The sequence below is a fragment of the Arabidopsis thaliana genome, assembly GCF_000001735.4.
Source record: "Arabidopsis thaliana chromosome 1 sequence".
NCBI lineage: Eukaryota > Viridiplantae > Streptophyta > Magnoliopsida > Brassicales > Brassicaceae > Arabidopsis > Arabidopsis thaliana.
The window spans coordinates 14,328,411-14,343,812 of record NC_003070.9 but is presented as its reverse complement, the minus strand read 5'-3'; the positions used below and the strand labels follow the sequence as shown (position 1 = coordinate 14,343,812).

The 15,402-nt window shown below is 39.9% G+C and overlaps 3 pseudogenes across 3 annotated transcripts in view; all 3 read right to left on the bottom strand.

Moving 5' to 3' along the window:
- AT1G38203 overlaps positions 1 to 320 on the bottom strand; it is a pseudogene marked incomplete at both ends in the record, with an annotated part of 888 nt that extends 568 nt beyond the window's left edge. The window contains one exon of the mRNA in view: positions 1 to 320. This exon is cut by the window's left edge and continues 568 nt beyond it. The product of the transcript in view is annotated as an uncharacterized protein (mRNA).
- A 3,265-nt stretch (positions 321 to 3,585) lies between these two features.
- On the bottom strand, positions 3,586 to 4,470 carry AT1G38194 (annotated as a pseudogene; the record flags this gene model as incomplete). Its single annotated transcript has 1 exon — positions 3,586 to 4,470.
- A 1,165-nt stretch (positions 4,471 to 5,635) lies between these two features.
- AT1G38185 lies at positions 5,636 to 9,673 on the bottom strand (annotated as a pseudogene; the record flags this gene model as incomplete). The annotated part of the gene is made up of 1 exon: positions 5,636 to 9,673.
- Between the last annotated feature and the right edge of the window lie 5,729 nt (positions 9,674 to 15,402).

Sequence of the window (15,402 nt, the reverse complement as noted above, 5' to 3'; positions counted from 1 at the left end):
TGTTTCCTTGGATCATTGAGATGAGACCACTCTTGATCTCAAAGTTGTTAATCTGAACTGGTGGAGGCACTATCCCTTGTCTTTCGTGATGATTCCTTGGGGCATCACCAGCACCAATGTTTCTTGGTTGATCAACATTAGGTGAGTCTTGAATATCAACTGGTATGTTCTGTTGATCCATAGCAGCTGGTCTTTGCTGATCACAGGCTGCCTTTGCTTTGGTTTCTTGTAACTCACGAGCTATTCTGTCAATTCTGTCTCTGAATGGTAATAGGTGTGCAGAACCTTTGGATCGAGTTTGCATGGACAAAGATTAGTACCTATACCACAAAAACAAGCAGACGAAATGATGAGTTAGTAACTTGAAAAATGTAAAAGAACTTGATCTTAAAAGTTTCTGATGTCTTGAATGTAACAATGCAACGATGAATTGGCAACGACGCCAAATTGATAAGCAGGTTTTTCAGGTCTGCTTATGTTGAATGTGTGATTCAGTTCAATTCCCCTAAAACACAAACATGTCGATGCGGCTATAGGGGGTGTCAATCCAGTCCACTGTATTGCTAGCAATCAAGATGTGAACAAAAGCAACTAAGTCAAGCCAGATTATAATGATGGTGGGTTTCTAGTAACAATCCTAGGTCAGGATTCAAACAAGTAAAAATGAGAACTTAAGAGCCTACTCGATCATTGGGTCGAGTAGAACCAACTGATGACAAAATTAAGAACTAAAATGCAATTAACTTGGGATACAAATAGGGGATACAAATAACGGGTAAATAAAAGTGCAACCAACATGGATACAAATAAATCTAGTAGAAATTCTAAGGATGGATTCATTGATAAGGGCAACTCTACGGTTCATCAGATGGCTAATAGGCAAAAGATAGATACCCATGACGATAGATTCAAAAACCGGGTCAATCCACTCTCATGACAGAGATCCCCATAACTCTACCACTTCCTAATCTCAACTCTCGTTGATGAAACAAGGCAGAGTAGGGTTTAAGAAACAATCTACCAAAGCCAATAGGAAGACAAGCCAATCTATTGGTCGAGTCTACAAATCTTTGGAATTCGTAGGTCAGACATCCATTTGAACGTCTTTTGAACGCTGGATGCTATGATCGAATCTCCACATTAGCCAGCAAAAACCGCATAGGGGCCAAGCGAATCCAGAAGGGTATTAACCTAAACACTAACCACCTAACTAACCTAGAGATTACCCTAATCTAATCCATCCTCAAGAACCCTAATCACTACTCAAGCAACATTCTCAAGAACACAAACCCAGAAATTACTGAAATCATACCAAAATGTAGATCTAAACAACCTAAACAACTTTACTTAAACAATCAAATGCAAAAACAAAATAGATTAAGAGTACTTAAGGTTGTAAGATTCATAAACACAAAGAAAAACTGAAAGATAAAGCATAGATCTTTTGGACAAACCCCAAAGTGATCTATTTATAATAAAATGTTGAAACCCTAGATTCACTAGAAGACAAAAGACTTGAGGCGGTCTGGGCGAATACTCATCTTGGGGATCGAGTAAAGAGGGTGCTGCAAAGTCTGCGCCTTTGTGTCTATGCTCCGAGTGATCAATTGGTCGAGTAGATGCTTCTTCTTCTCCTATCCGTATGCTTAGATGTCTGGTTGAGTGGGGAATGAGGAGGATCCGAAGACGCTTTGATAGCTCAACAATTCTTGTAGAGATGGTCACCCTTGGTCGAGTAAATGGATCGAGTAGTGGATCGAGTAGGAGGGGCGAGTAAATCAATCTTCTGCTTCATCTGAGGCTGCCTTGATCGAGTAAGAGGGTCAAGTACCTCCTTTGTACTGCAGCCTCCTTTGTACCATCCTGGATCAAGTAGAGAGGTCGAGTGAAATGATGCCTCTTCTGTAGCTGTCTGGATCGAGTGAATGGATCGAGTAGAGTCCTTCTTAGCTCCTTCTGCACCTGAAAACACACCAAAACATGCAATGTGAATGCAAGATGACCCTAGATGCCTAAGTATGCAAAATAAGCTTAAATGGTGAAAAATGATATGATACAATGAGCAAATGCAAAGCTAAATGAGTAAAATACAGTGTTATCAAGAAAGAACACCGAAAAAGAAAAGAATATATATAATGGTCAATTTATCATGGTATAGTACAAGAATGAGTCTAGAAGGATCTTGAATGTTAGCTTGTTTAATGAGACCCAGCGATGAAAGCCTGGTGGGTATAGTTGTGGAACTTAGGTATGGAATCTAGAATGTTGTGTAAGCTTGTAGAGAAGTACATGTCGGTTAGGATTTGATTAGACTTGTTAGGCATATGGAATAAGTTTGGATGATCATGGCAATAGGCTAGAGAATGTTGGGAGTTCCTTTTTTTTCAAAACCTCTTCCACGAGTTTGGCTTTTGTGTTTTGCTTGAGGGCAAACAAAAGCTAAGTCTGGGGAAGTTGATATATCCCGATTTTCACTGATTTTATCTATGTTTTAGGTATAGAATCTTGAGTCTTTATGTTATTTGATAATAGGTTTTTAAGTCAATTAAACCTAAAGCACTATCATGTCGTTGTAATACTGAAGGTTGTCAATCCAAATGGGTGTGATGCTAACAATCAAGATGTGATTAGAAGTCACTAAGTCAAGCCAAGCAATAACAGGTTGTGGTGTGTTCTAGCAGTTCTAAGTGAACATGCAGAAAACAGAAATTCAAGCAAAAACAGCAAAACACTCGACCAACACAGCTCTTTGTAGAGCACTGGGTGAGGTCGAGTGACAGGTCGAGTAATAGACAGAAAATAAAACTCAGATACTCGACTGCATAGTCTGTTGCCAGACAACTGGGTGGTCGAGTATGAGGTCAAGTAACAAAAAAGAACTGCAGAAATTAAGCGACAGATAACAAGATGCAGTAAACAACAGTAGAGTAAACAAAGAATTCAATCAGATAAAGAATTCCCGAGGATGGGGTAATTGAGTAGTTTCGTTTCCTTAACCCTAGACAACAAGTTCATTAACCAAATCTAAGTGCCACCGCAATAGAGACTCTCAAGTTAACCTAGTCCCAGACTCAATCACCATTGACGAGAGCTAACCTAACAGGCATTACGAATCAACAGGTACAGGGTCACGAATCTCTGGAATTAGTGGTTCAGACATTTCATCGAACACTTTTTGGGCGCGGAAATGTCTGGGCTCAAATTCCAGTTGATCAGAAAGCAATAGGCATTAAGAACAACTAATCCAGAAGGGCTCTATCAATCAATACTCAATCACCTAGCATACTGAGAATTCTACACTACTCTAACCCATCCTCAGAAACCTATTCACTACTCAGACATCATAACAGAAAGCATAAACGTTGAACAAGTTGAAAACATGATAACAACAGTGTAACAGCAGGATGATAACAGAATGAACAACAGTAAACGAAATGAAGAACAAAACCTGAATACTGAATACTGAATAGATAAAGAGAAATCCGGATTACAAAAGGTCTAGAACACAAGGTCTGCTCAATAAAACTAGATAAAAACTTGTCTGCGAAAATGTGAAGTACATGCTACTTATAGCCAAATATTCCGAACTGTACTCGACCCATGTGGTCGAGTGGGAGGTCGAGTGAATAGCTGGAGTCTTCTTTTCTTCCTTGTGCTCGAGTGTCTGGTTGAGTGCGGAATGAAGAAGGCTCTGAAGCTTGTCATCGAGTATGCAATCGAGTGGTGGTGATGGTGATACTCGACTTCCATGTGGAGTGATGAGGTCGAGTAGTGGTCTGGCAATGAAGGTGAAGACACTCGGCCTCGGGGTCGAGTGATGTGATCGAGTGATGGTCAGGTGATGGGATGAAGACACTCGACCTCGGAGTCGAGTGATGTGGTCAAGTAGTGATGTCCTCTACTCGACCAGGGGGTCGAGTGATCTGTTGAGATCTTGAAGCTCCTACTCGACCTCGGGGTCGAGTGGTTTGACATGATCAGGTCCGCTTCTTCCAGATAGCTCGTCAACAGCTCCAAATCACCTGAAATCAACGCAAAGATGCAACATGCATGCAAATCTATCCTAAACATGTAAAGTGATGACAAATGATGAGAAATGGTATAAAACAGTGATGATATGATGCTAAAGTGATGACAAATGGATGCTCAAAACATGCAAAATACACACTTATCCACTCCCCCAAACTTAGTCTTTGCTTGCCCTCAAGCAAACAATCAAGAACAAGCTGGAGGTGAGGTTTGAAAGCGGGGACTCAGAGCCAAAGCACCAGATAAACTAGATGAAATCAATGTCCAAGTTGAAAGTTCTAAGCTGCAAGATCGAATTCTACTTAAAAACGTTAGCCATGCCTCATCATCAATCAATCCGACTTATATGCTCGACCTACACAAGTTTTCAAATCTACCAATCCCTTTAACATTCATTAGTTCTGGAACGTGAATCAAGCAATGCATCATCAATGAACTCATTTGGCTAAGGTAAAAGGTCAAGAGACAAAGATGGTCCCTTACAGAATAGGCTTCAGTAACAGGGGATCTCTCAAAAAATGATTAAGCTTTAGTAGAATGTTAAAGGTAAGTCCCAAGCTATGCATACAGAGATAAGATCCCATCTACCCAGAGTATATCAAATGAAGCTCTAATGGTAATCCCATCTCCAATCCCAATATAAGAACTTATTCTACCCTTTGCATTCATGAATCTTTTAAGCTTTTTTTTTTTCTTTCTAATCATTCTTTTCTTTTCTCTTAACTCTAGGAGAAGCTTTCTCAACACTTTGATACATCTAGCGGATTTGGATTTCTTTAACAACTAAGGTTCCTGTTTTTAACATTTTAAAACCAAGGGCTTTTGCCCATCTTCAATAGCTAACAAGAACTCTTTCTTTTCTTTTCAAATCCCAAAACCTTTACTACACTTTTTCTGCTTCTTTAGCTTACTTCACCTAGAGTCTTTTACCTTTTTTTATCAATTAATCAACCCTTTTTTTCTTTTAAACACATCCCAACCCAAAGTATAAGCGTCCACCTAGTCCTATCTAGTCCGAAAAATGCGAACTAGAACTACATGAGACACTATCTCTGTCGTTACGAACCTAACACTTTCTACCAAGCTTAATCGGAATAAGACCTCACAAACACTCACAAGTGATATAGGGCTTGAAAGAAAGTCTAGTTTTGGGTTTGGGTTAACTGCTCTAATAAGGAGAGTCAGCTACTTGGATTAACAAGAGTGATCAAAATGAATAAGAAAATCCAAGTATTTTAAGGTATCCATGAGTTCAAATTTGATGCAGACATGATAATTAAAGATCAGATTCAGGTTCAAATTGATAGGGAATGGTATCAGATTATGACAATGTGGTCGAGTAGAGCAATCTAGGCATGGTTCAGTTTTATTTCAAATTCATTGACTACGCAACAGACAACTAGCAACGAGGGCACTGAGTTTATCCGGTAAACCAAAATGCTTACAAGGCTATCTCATCATTATCCCTTATGTATATGCAACAATCCTAAATGAAACACTCTAGACTCGATCTTAAATGTAATGCAACTACATGAACACTCTTTTTTTTTTGTGAAATCATTTTCTGAAATTTTTCAAAATTTTTTTGGTTTTTCTATGCCTTAGATGAATGCAGACTCAAGAATATATACAATGCAACACACACTTCCTGAGCCCTCCCCCAAACTTAAATCACACAGTCCACTGTGCGAATAAACTTGGAAGAGAGTACTCAGGACAAATCCAATCACTGAAACAAAATAAAGAAACAAATCACAGCGGATGATATAATACAATGGTGAAGTGAGGCGCTTACCTCAGTCGAAGAATGAACGTAGTTGCTCGTCAATGGCTGCCTGTGATTGCTCCCACGCCATAGACGAACCACCTTGTTCCGTATCAGCTCCAGCAGGTGGGTACTCGACCTCATCAGCTCTCTGGCGGCCATCACCGCTCTAAGGATACTCGACCTCTCTCCTTCTGCTGCGGCCAGCCCCGCGGTCGCGTAAACTACGAAACTGCAGAAGTCGTCTGCTCCTACTGCTAGATCGAGTGAGTGTGGTCCTCCTCTTCCTCCCAGATTCACGAGGCTCGAATGATGAATGCCTCGCAGGGACATGCGGAATCTCCTGCTCTCTAGGCTCAGGCCTGCGCTGACTTGGTTCGGGCGCGTCATATCTCCTCGAAGGCATGTCCTGAGGAAGATGTCCCTGCGGGATAGCTGTAGTGGAAGAGGAGCAGCTGATCTTGTCCTTCAGAAACTTGATAGCCCTGAGGAACTTGGCGAGTAACTTATCCTGTTTCTTGCACCACTTCTGCAGCTTGCTGTTGTTCTTGTGAGCTTCCCTCAAACTCTTGCTTTCCCTCGCAGGAGATATATGCACACTGAAATGATACATGCTCGTGTCAAACTCTGCCTCATCTATATCATCCGACTCATCAACATCTTCTGTTGTAGCTCCTTCGGTGTGACTGATCTCCACAGTTGGCGGACTGCCCTCGAAATAAAGATCTTCAAGCGCAGGCTTGAAGTCAATGTTCCTGCCCTTGAGAATCCTAGTAGCGTCAATGCAGGGGAGAAGAATGTTGGCGATTCTAATCGATGAATGCTCGAACCTGTAGCGGTGAAAGTCGTCAGCCATGTCAAACTCCAAGAACTCACATCTGCACAAATGATCTAAGTCCATCATCCTCGGTGCTAACCCTGGTTCCTTGAGCGGTACTCCACAAGCTTCCAGAATTGGCGTCACAACGCCACCCACGCATAGTGCTCCTCTCACCTTCTTCTTTCCGTTCCTCAACGCCCACTTCCTGTATCCACACAGATGGATCAACAGAGGCATTACTGGTGGTGCGTTGTTGAGATCGCCTCTCAAGACATTCTTCCCTTTCGTCCGGCGGAGAATCCCAGTAAGCACATAATTTATCATCTCCATGTCCGTGTTAGACACGGTGCCTGTAGACTCCCTGGAGTAAAAGACGGTGACAACCGATCTCTAAAAGTAGCAGATCACAGGACTCCGGATTTGGTTGCTCTTGGACCGCGCCGAGTTTAGCGGTAGATTGTTCCCTTTAGTGGCCCATAAATCCTTAAGCTCTTCTCTGTCAAATCTGGGTTTGTTTCCCTTTCCACTAGGGAAACCAAACAGTTCTTCCAACTTCTTGATCGAAAGCTGATACCGCTGTTCGTTCACTAAGAACGTCAAGAAGCCTAACCCCATGGTATCCAGCTCAAAGTCTGTGAGTCCCTCATACATCTCCACTTGCAGCGTGGAAAGAAACTCGATTGTCTCCTCCTTATAGGCAGCGTAAGGGTAAGACATGAGTGTCTCTAGATGACACTTCTCGAACAGATGCTGCACGTCCTCCAGTAACCCCAGCTGGGCTAAAGTCTCATAGCACGGATACCGCGTTCCCAGAAGTCATTCATCTCAAAGAATCTGATATACTCCTCGTCGGGTTTGTTCAGCAGCTTCATCTCCTTACGCCATGACTCTGGCTCATACTCAGTTTCGATATCCTCATCAATCAGTTCATATCTACTTGACATTGCCCTCTTTCCTCTGGCGATTTCAGCTCTTCTCTGATTACGTCGGGCTGCAGAGCGTTCGAATTCATCCGTGAAGCTCTGGTAAACATGTTGTTCTCTCGGTCTAACGGACCAGGACTCAGCTTCATCCACATTGTAATCATGGTCCATAGAGGATTCTCCACTATAGTTACTCATGATGAAACCTGAAAACAGACGAAACTCAAAGATAAACGTTAATACGTTAGTAACAGCAAAACCAAAAAAACACAAACCACACAAACCAAAAAAAGGTCGAGTAAACCGGTCGAGTTTACCAAAACCGGTTTTGATTTATTTTTTTTCGTTTTGTGGATTGTTGATCGAGTGGTTTCGGACGGCCGAGTGAAGGGATGGAGCTTGAGAGGTGAAAACGACAAGGCTATGAAGGAGCTGTGGTCGAGTGAATCAAACGGCGAGGTTGAGGTGCTTCCTTGGAGAAAGAACAGGAGGTCGAGTAGTTGTTGATGGTGTGTAGACGTGATCGAGTGACAAAGAGATGGAGAGATGGTGTGGCTTGACGAAGCCGAGTGACTGTGAAAGGCAAGAGAGGTGCGGTCGGGTGAAGTTGAGCTCGCGGAAGAGAAGAAAACGGCGATGTTGTTGAGTGATGGCTGGACTTGAGAGAAGAGATGAGGCTTGGACGGAGAGGTCGAGTGAATGTAATGGAGGGCTCGAGTTGTGTGTATTGGATAGAGAGCAGGCGGTGAGAAGCGGCGAGGTTGAGTGACACGGCGAGGTCGAGTATATGAAGGGAAAAGATGATGGGGTCTAGTGGTGATGGATTGATGATGATGGCGTTGAAGTCGAGTGGTGCGGAGAAGAAGAGCTTGATGGTGATAAGCTTCCGGCGTTGAAGTCGAGTGCTTGTGAGGAGGAGATGGGGTTGGAGGTCGAGTGTTTGGGGGAAGAGAGATGAGAGGTCGAGTGGTGCTTTGGACGGATTATGATGGAGAAGAAGTTGAGTGAGACGGGATTGGAGATGAGATGGTGAGGTCGAGTGGTTGAGAGAAGAGAGATGAGAGTTTGGTTTGTTGGTGGTTATGAATGGAGAGGGATGGGGTCGAGTTTATTGAGTTATGGAGGAGAAAACAAGGTCGAGTGGTAGAAGAGAAATCGAGAGAAGATGCGGTTGCGTGGAGGTCAAGTGGGTGTGAAAAGATTCCATGTCTCTTGGTCTGCTGCATGGAGGACATGGGCGTCAGCGGCGGGTCCCACAATGTCTTCTTGTCTTTTCTCTGTTCACTAGGAAAACTCCAGGAAATCCCGCAATCTTCTGTAAACTTGATAAACTCCCTGGAAGCTCTGTAGCTCCTGTTGGTCGAGTAAAATGATGATTTAAATTTTTTTTCAGGTTTTAAAACATCGCCCATACTCGACCAATGTACTCGATCTCTAGGCCATCAGTAGAGTAAAAGTTTTGAATTTTTACTCTACCTTCACGTTACTCCTTTTTTTTTTTTTTTTTTTTTCCTGAGAACCACAAACACAATAAAACAAATCAAAAATAACAAGAAAGTAAAAATTATTTACAAGGATAATCATGGGATTTCCTCCCAAGTGAGCTTGTTTTAAGTCTCTAGCTTGACTCCTCACACTTATCAAGAAGAAAATGAACTATAGAGAGGGTCTGCATAATCCTCTCTGATATCATCATCATACTCAGCGTTCTCCCTGGAGAGGTCTGCATCAGAATACTCAATTCCCCTCTCTTCAAAATATGCTTCTTTCTCTTCTGGAGGGTAATCTATCTCTTCAGACCATCTTGAAGTGAACTTCTTTCTCGGGATGGTGTCAATCCTGCCTTTAGGTTGAGCGTCTTTCTACAACTGATTTAGCTTACTTCTAAGTTCCTCAACAGTGTGGGCTAGTTTCTCTATAGTTTCATCTTGCTTATCAGAATTTTAGACCGTAAGCATCCTAAGTATGGGATAACTAAGTGGGTGAAGATTGTGACAATGATGATACACAACTTCATACGTGATTCACATCGAGAAGATTATGATTGTGTGCGTTGGCAAGGGACAGAAGAATATCATACTCATGGCGATGAAGAACAAAACGACTATGATGATGGTCATGGTGAGCACATTCCATATGACCCTACCAGTGACATAGCCATGGAAGGCTTGTGTGATACTATCACGAGTGAGCTTAGTAGAGGACATTGATTACCTTATTAGAATCTTTGATTGTGCAAAACTTTAATTTCTTCTAAAATTCTTATGTTCTAATGATACTTTGGTTGTAGATTTTCTTAATTTAGTTTTTTTATTAGTTTAAATTTTCAGAATTTGACATTTTTCATTAAAAATTATACAAACACATTAAAAATTTGAAATAGAAAAATTGAAGTAACTGTCGCTGGCGACCAACAAACGAACAACACAACAACACTCTCTAGCGATTGTTTTCAGCGACTGTTTCTTTCGACTATTTAACAAACAAACAAAAAATGTGGTCGATGTCGTTGTTTCCAGCAACAAGAAAACGAGCAGGCCCATTTTGAATGGTGTTACAGTCAAGCCATTGTCACAAACTCGTTGAGAGAGTCGCGTCACAAAATATCAAAGCAATACAATTTCAAGCTTTGTTTTACTTGGCAAAAACAGTGATAATCCGAAAACAAAAAGCAAAGCCTAGTCTCAATTTTTGTTGTCAACAAAGTAAGTATGATTTTATATTCATAACCTTTGAATATTGATATTGCTATTGCTCAACTAAAATGACTTGTCTTTTTTTCTTAAGAACTATAGAGAAACATGCTTTTGAGAAGGAAAAGTAAAAGCTAAGGGGATTGTTATTGGTATGGATATTGATCATGTATTTTCTGTAAAAAAAAACGCCTATGTAAAAGGAAGCGATATCACGACGAATAGATTAAAAACTTTTGGGCAATATGTGATATTATCAGCGAAAGAAAACTTTAGGATTAACTACTTCATCAAAATCGTGGATTATGATTTGGTATCTCTTGAGACAAGATTTGATCAACTTCAAAGTTATGAAAAGTGATTTGGATTTTATTTGACTTGAGGAAACTAAAGTTAGCAAACGATGGCAATTTGATGGCTTCTTCTAGCAACCTGAAGCATGGTATTCATTCCAAGAGGTTTTACAAAATGAGATGAGGAAGGCTGTCAAAGTTTTGGATTTTCTAAAAAAATGGAAAGATGTTATCCGAATATATAAACTATGCCTGGGAGTTTGGTTTAACGGTTCGGTCCGGTTTGGGTATTTTGGTTTTCTGTTTTTATTTGTTTTCAAAAGAGTGCTGAATTGAACAAAATTACAAACCTTTGGTTTGGTTCTTTGCTAACTCGGTTTTTAGACTTAAAAACCGAAGAAGAAGAAGAAATTTACATGACATGCCGTAGAGAAAAAAAAGAAATGTGAGTCTAAGTATATTTAAGGTATCCGATAAACCTGAATACCACATAATTAGATATTACTAATCACTAAGCATTAATGAATCAAATGGTTTACATACCATATTCGATCATAATATACACAAGCATCATAGATTAAACACAAAAATCAAGTACAGAACAATTCTAAGGTTCAATCACGTGCACTTAGTAGTTCAGTACAAGCTTAGCATGAAATCACTCAAAGGGTAACATCAATTCGGCCTCAAATCATCATGTTAACTTAATTCAATAATCCCATTTATAATTTCATGCATGCATGATAACACCGAATTTTAAGCGTTTTAAGCCCTTATTTTCCATGCATTTAGCTAAGTTTCATGCCTCTTTTCATGCATTCATAGTCCATTTTCCTTCCTTTTCATGTTTTGCATTGCATAGCATATTTTTATTTGGAGTATTTTACAGGTAAAACATGTACTTTTGGAACTGTTTTGGACATTTTTAGCACAAGGAGTGGACTTGTTCTAGTTCGTGCATCAAGAGAAGGACAAGGAGCTATGCTCGGGATATGTGATCGGTTAGAGGTCGAGTGGGACACTTAGGAGTAGAACTGAAGCTGATCGAGCTATCCGCTTGAGAGGAAGTTGAATACTATCCACTCTGGATTTCTACTCGCCCCAAGGTCGAGTGGTGTTGCACCGTCTTTGCTATTTTGTCGTTTTCCCATTTAAGGTTTCTTAGGACTTGCTATAAATAGGGTCTTTGTGTTTTTCCCCAAAGGATCTTTCTTTTGCCCCATGGATATTAGGGTTTTAAGTTTTGTAATCAATTTTCCTGTTATTCTGTTAAGAATTTGAGTTTGATTTCTTCTACAGAGTTGTTTGTCTTGCTTAGATCTACATCATACTAAATTTATAATGATGTCTGAGTTTTGTCAATTTTCTGGATTTTGTTCTATGATGTTCTTCATTGTTCTTGAGTAGTGTTATTCATAGTTCTTAAGGATGGATTAAGTTTAGGTGGATTTCTCTGTTTCTTTAGCTAGCTAAGTGTTTATATGCATGATTCCCTTCTGGATTAGGTGTTCTTAGTGCTATTTCCTTTCTGATCAACTCGAGATTGATCTTAGACTTTCTCTACCCAAAAGGTGTTTGATGAAATGTCTGAACCAACTAATTCCAGAGATTTATATATTCTAACCCAAGAGATTGGATGTTTAGACTGCTTATTGACTTTAATAGATTGTTTCTTAATGCCTGTTTTGCTATGTTTCATCAATGAGAATTGAGATTAGGAAGTGGTAAAGTTATGAGGATCATTATCATGAGAGTGGATTGATCTGGTTTTGAATCTATTGTCTAGAGATAGCTTGATTGAGTTTGTTAGTTAGCTAAATGGATTGAGGAGTCCATTAGAACCAATTACCCCATTCTTAAGAGCTCTGTTTCGTTTTGATTGTTTAAATTTCGTGTTATTTACTCTTTAGCTCGTTTGTTTTGTTATTCTGCTCGACTTTTTTGCTCGACCAAAATTAGTAATATGCTCGGTCGAGTGCTTTACTTCTTGCTTAGTTCACTTCTTGGTTTATACATTTGATAGCTCTTGGTCTGTAGTTTACTGCTTACTTTTATCATTTGTGTGCTTTACTTTATGCTTAGTGTATTTTCATTTTGAACTTGAATTGCATGTTAACATGTAGCTTAGGTTTAGTATAAACAAACCAAACCTATTCACACTTGGCTTGACTTAGTATTCTCTGATTGCATCCTGATTGCTAGCAAGCCATTCATTTGGATTGACACCCTAAATACTACAATGACATGATAATGTTAGGGAATTGATCATCTGAATTAAAAACCTGCGTAAAAATCCTACTATAAATGCACCACTTATTATTTAATATTGTAGATGATTATCAATTTAAGATAAACATCGCATGTGGATCATGTCTCATTTCTAACTTAGTCATTTTAAAGGTATCATCAATCCTTAGTGAATTTGAGCATGCATGCATTTGTATCTAAATTCAAGCTCTAGAATTTTGGGTAGTAAATCACACAATCTACCACAGCTCACAAAATTTTGGCAATTTGTGAATTTTTGATCACAAGACTACGGTTCTCCGATAACTGCATAAACTTCTCGATCATCCAATAATGATTCATTTGATCCCTGTGTAGACACCTCGATCACGAGAATTTGCTTTCTCGATCAACGGTAACTTTTCTCAGTAAATCGGAGTTTCTCTTAACCGTTTCTCTCTTTTTTCCTCAAACAACAAAATAAACGGAATAAATCGACTATTTATAGGCAAGAGTCGAGTTTCATGTGTCGTCGTGCGTCAATACGTATCACGGACGGGGGTCGCGGTCGGCTACGGAAAAGTCTCCCTACAAGTGTTTGATGTTAGAGTGTGGTTTGTGTATTTTAAATGGGCGTTGGTTTTTCTTATGAATTAATTACTCAGAGAGTATAGAAAAGTATGTTTATTCCCAGAATATTATATACCTTTTTTATTACTCATATGTTTTGATCATTAGTGTAATTACAATTAACACCCTTGATTAATTTTTATTAATAAATATTATTAAATTTGTTTTTAATTGAAAAATAAATAAATAAACAATGATAATCCATGTCACCAATCCACGTCATTTACCCTAATCCACGTCATCTGAAACCAAAAATTTCTATAAAACTTCTGGTTTCTTATTATTCACACGATATTTGACCGTTCTTCTGCGCATATAAAACAAACATCGCTCTCTTCTCTCGTTCAGTCGACGGAACCCTAATTTCTTCGCCGTTCTCTATTTATCTCGTCTCTTCTGGCCGAAACTCTTTCGGTGGTATCGAATTTCAAGTCATCAAAAATCAAAACTCAAATCAAAGAGATCTATGGAATTCTACATGCTTCGTTACAGGTTTGACTTGAATCAAGAATAGCTACTCTTTTACTTTGATTTTACATGTATCTCGTCTCTTAATCAATCCATTTGGAAACATTTCTACTTCTATCAATGTTTTGATTCATACGGTTTAGTCCTCCTCCTATGTATCCTTGATAGTAGAATTTTTACTCAATTAGTCCTAAAACACTATCCTGTCGTTGTAGTATTTTAGGTTGTCAATCAAATCCGGTGTGACGGAAACAAATGAGATATGATTAGAAAGCTCTAAGTCAAGCCAAGCAGAGAGTTGGTTGGGTTTAACAGTCCTAGTATGCAAAAAACAGACATGAAATGAAACTAAAAGCAGAAATGGCAATAACAGGCAGGTGAATAACAAAGCAGAAATGATAACATGCAGTCAAATGGATAAACGATTCCTAAGGATGGGGTAATCGAATAGTGTGGTCTCCTTAATCTATTTAGGCGGTTAACGAAACTTCACAGAAGCTATCCATAGACAACAAGTTCAACAACAGATTAATTCACTCTCGTGATAGAAATCCTCAAGCAAAGCTAGACACTGACCTAATTCCCATTAGCGATCTCTAACTAAGCAGGCATTATCGAATCAACTTGTTAAAGCCAATACCCTCTCTACAGCCAATCCCTTGGGGTAGAGGCAGATATCTCTGGAATTAATAGGATCCAACGCCCATTAAACGCCTTGGGAGCGCTGGACGTCTGGACTCATATTCCACATTAGCCAGTGAAACAAGCAATAAGCGCAACTAATCCAGAAGGGATTCTAGTATTCTAAACTCAACCACCTAAAACGACCAAGTAAACCACAACTAATCTATCCCATCTTCAGAAATACGGTTCACTACTCAGACATAATCAAAGACAATAGCAAAGCAACGATTGAAAACATGATAACAGAAATGACGAAAGACTTAAACGAAAACTGAATATCAAATACTTGAAAGTGAAAATACAAAGTCGCAGGAGAAACATTGCGGCTATGAAAGTTGCAAAAATGTAAAAGTGGTTGAAAAACGAGATTGCCCTCGGGAAAACCCTAAGAGGCTACTTATATAAGGGAAAATGAAACAAATAAGGAAACTAGATACATAGCGAATCTTCACGTGACCCTGCGATCGAATGTGTCATTGGCATCTGATGGGCTGAAATGAGTTTTCCTGTAATCGAGTATGTCATTGATCAAACTGAGCTTCAGGGACTCTGCCTTGCGATCGAGTGAAATGCAGTGAAGACGAGATTGAATGGTCCAGCGACCCTGTGATCGAGTGCGATCGAGTGGATGTCATGAGGTGGTGATCGAGTGGTTGCTTCGGGTTTTCTTCTCTTCTTTGTTCTTAGCTTGTCTGGTTGAGTGCAGAACGAGCAGATAGGCCTCCTGGTGATCGAGTGGTGATCGAGTGGTTTTGATGGGGTGATTCCTCCGGCTTTCCGATTGAGTGAAGCTGAGCTGCTAGCTTCTTCGGGGTTGCGATAGAGTGATTTGCCCTGGCAGGGCTCCGAGGCTGCGATAGGGTACTTTTGT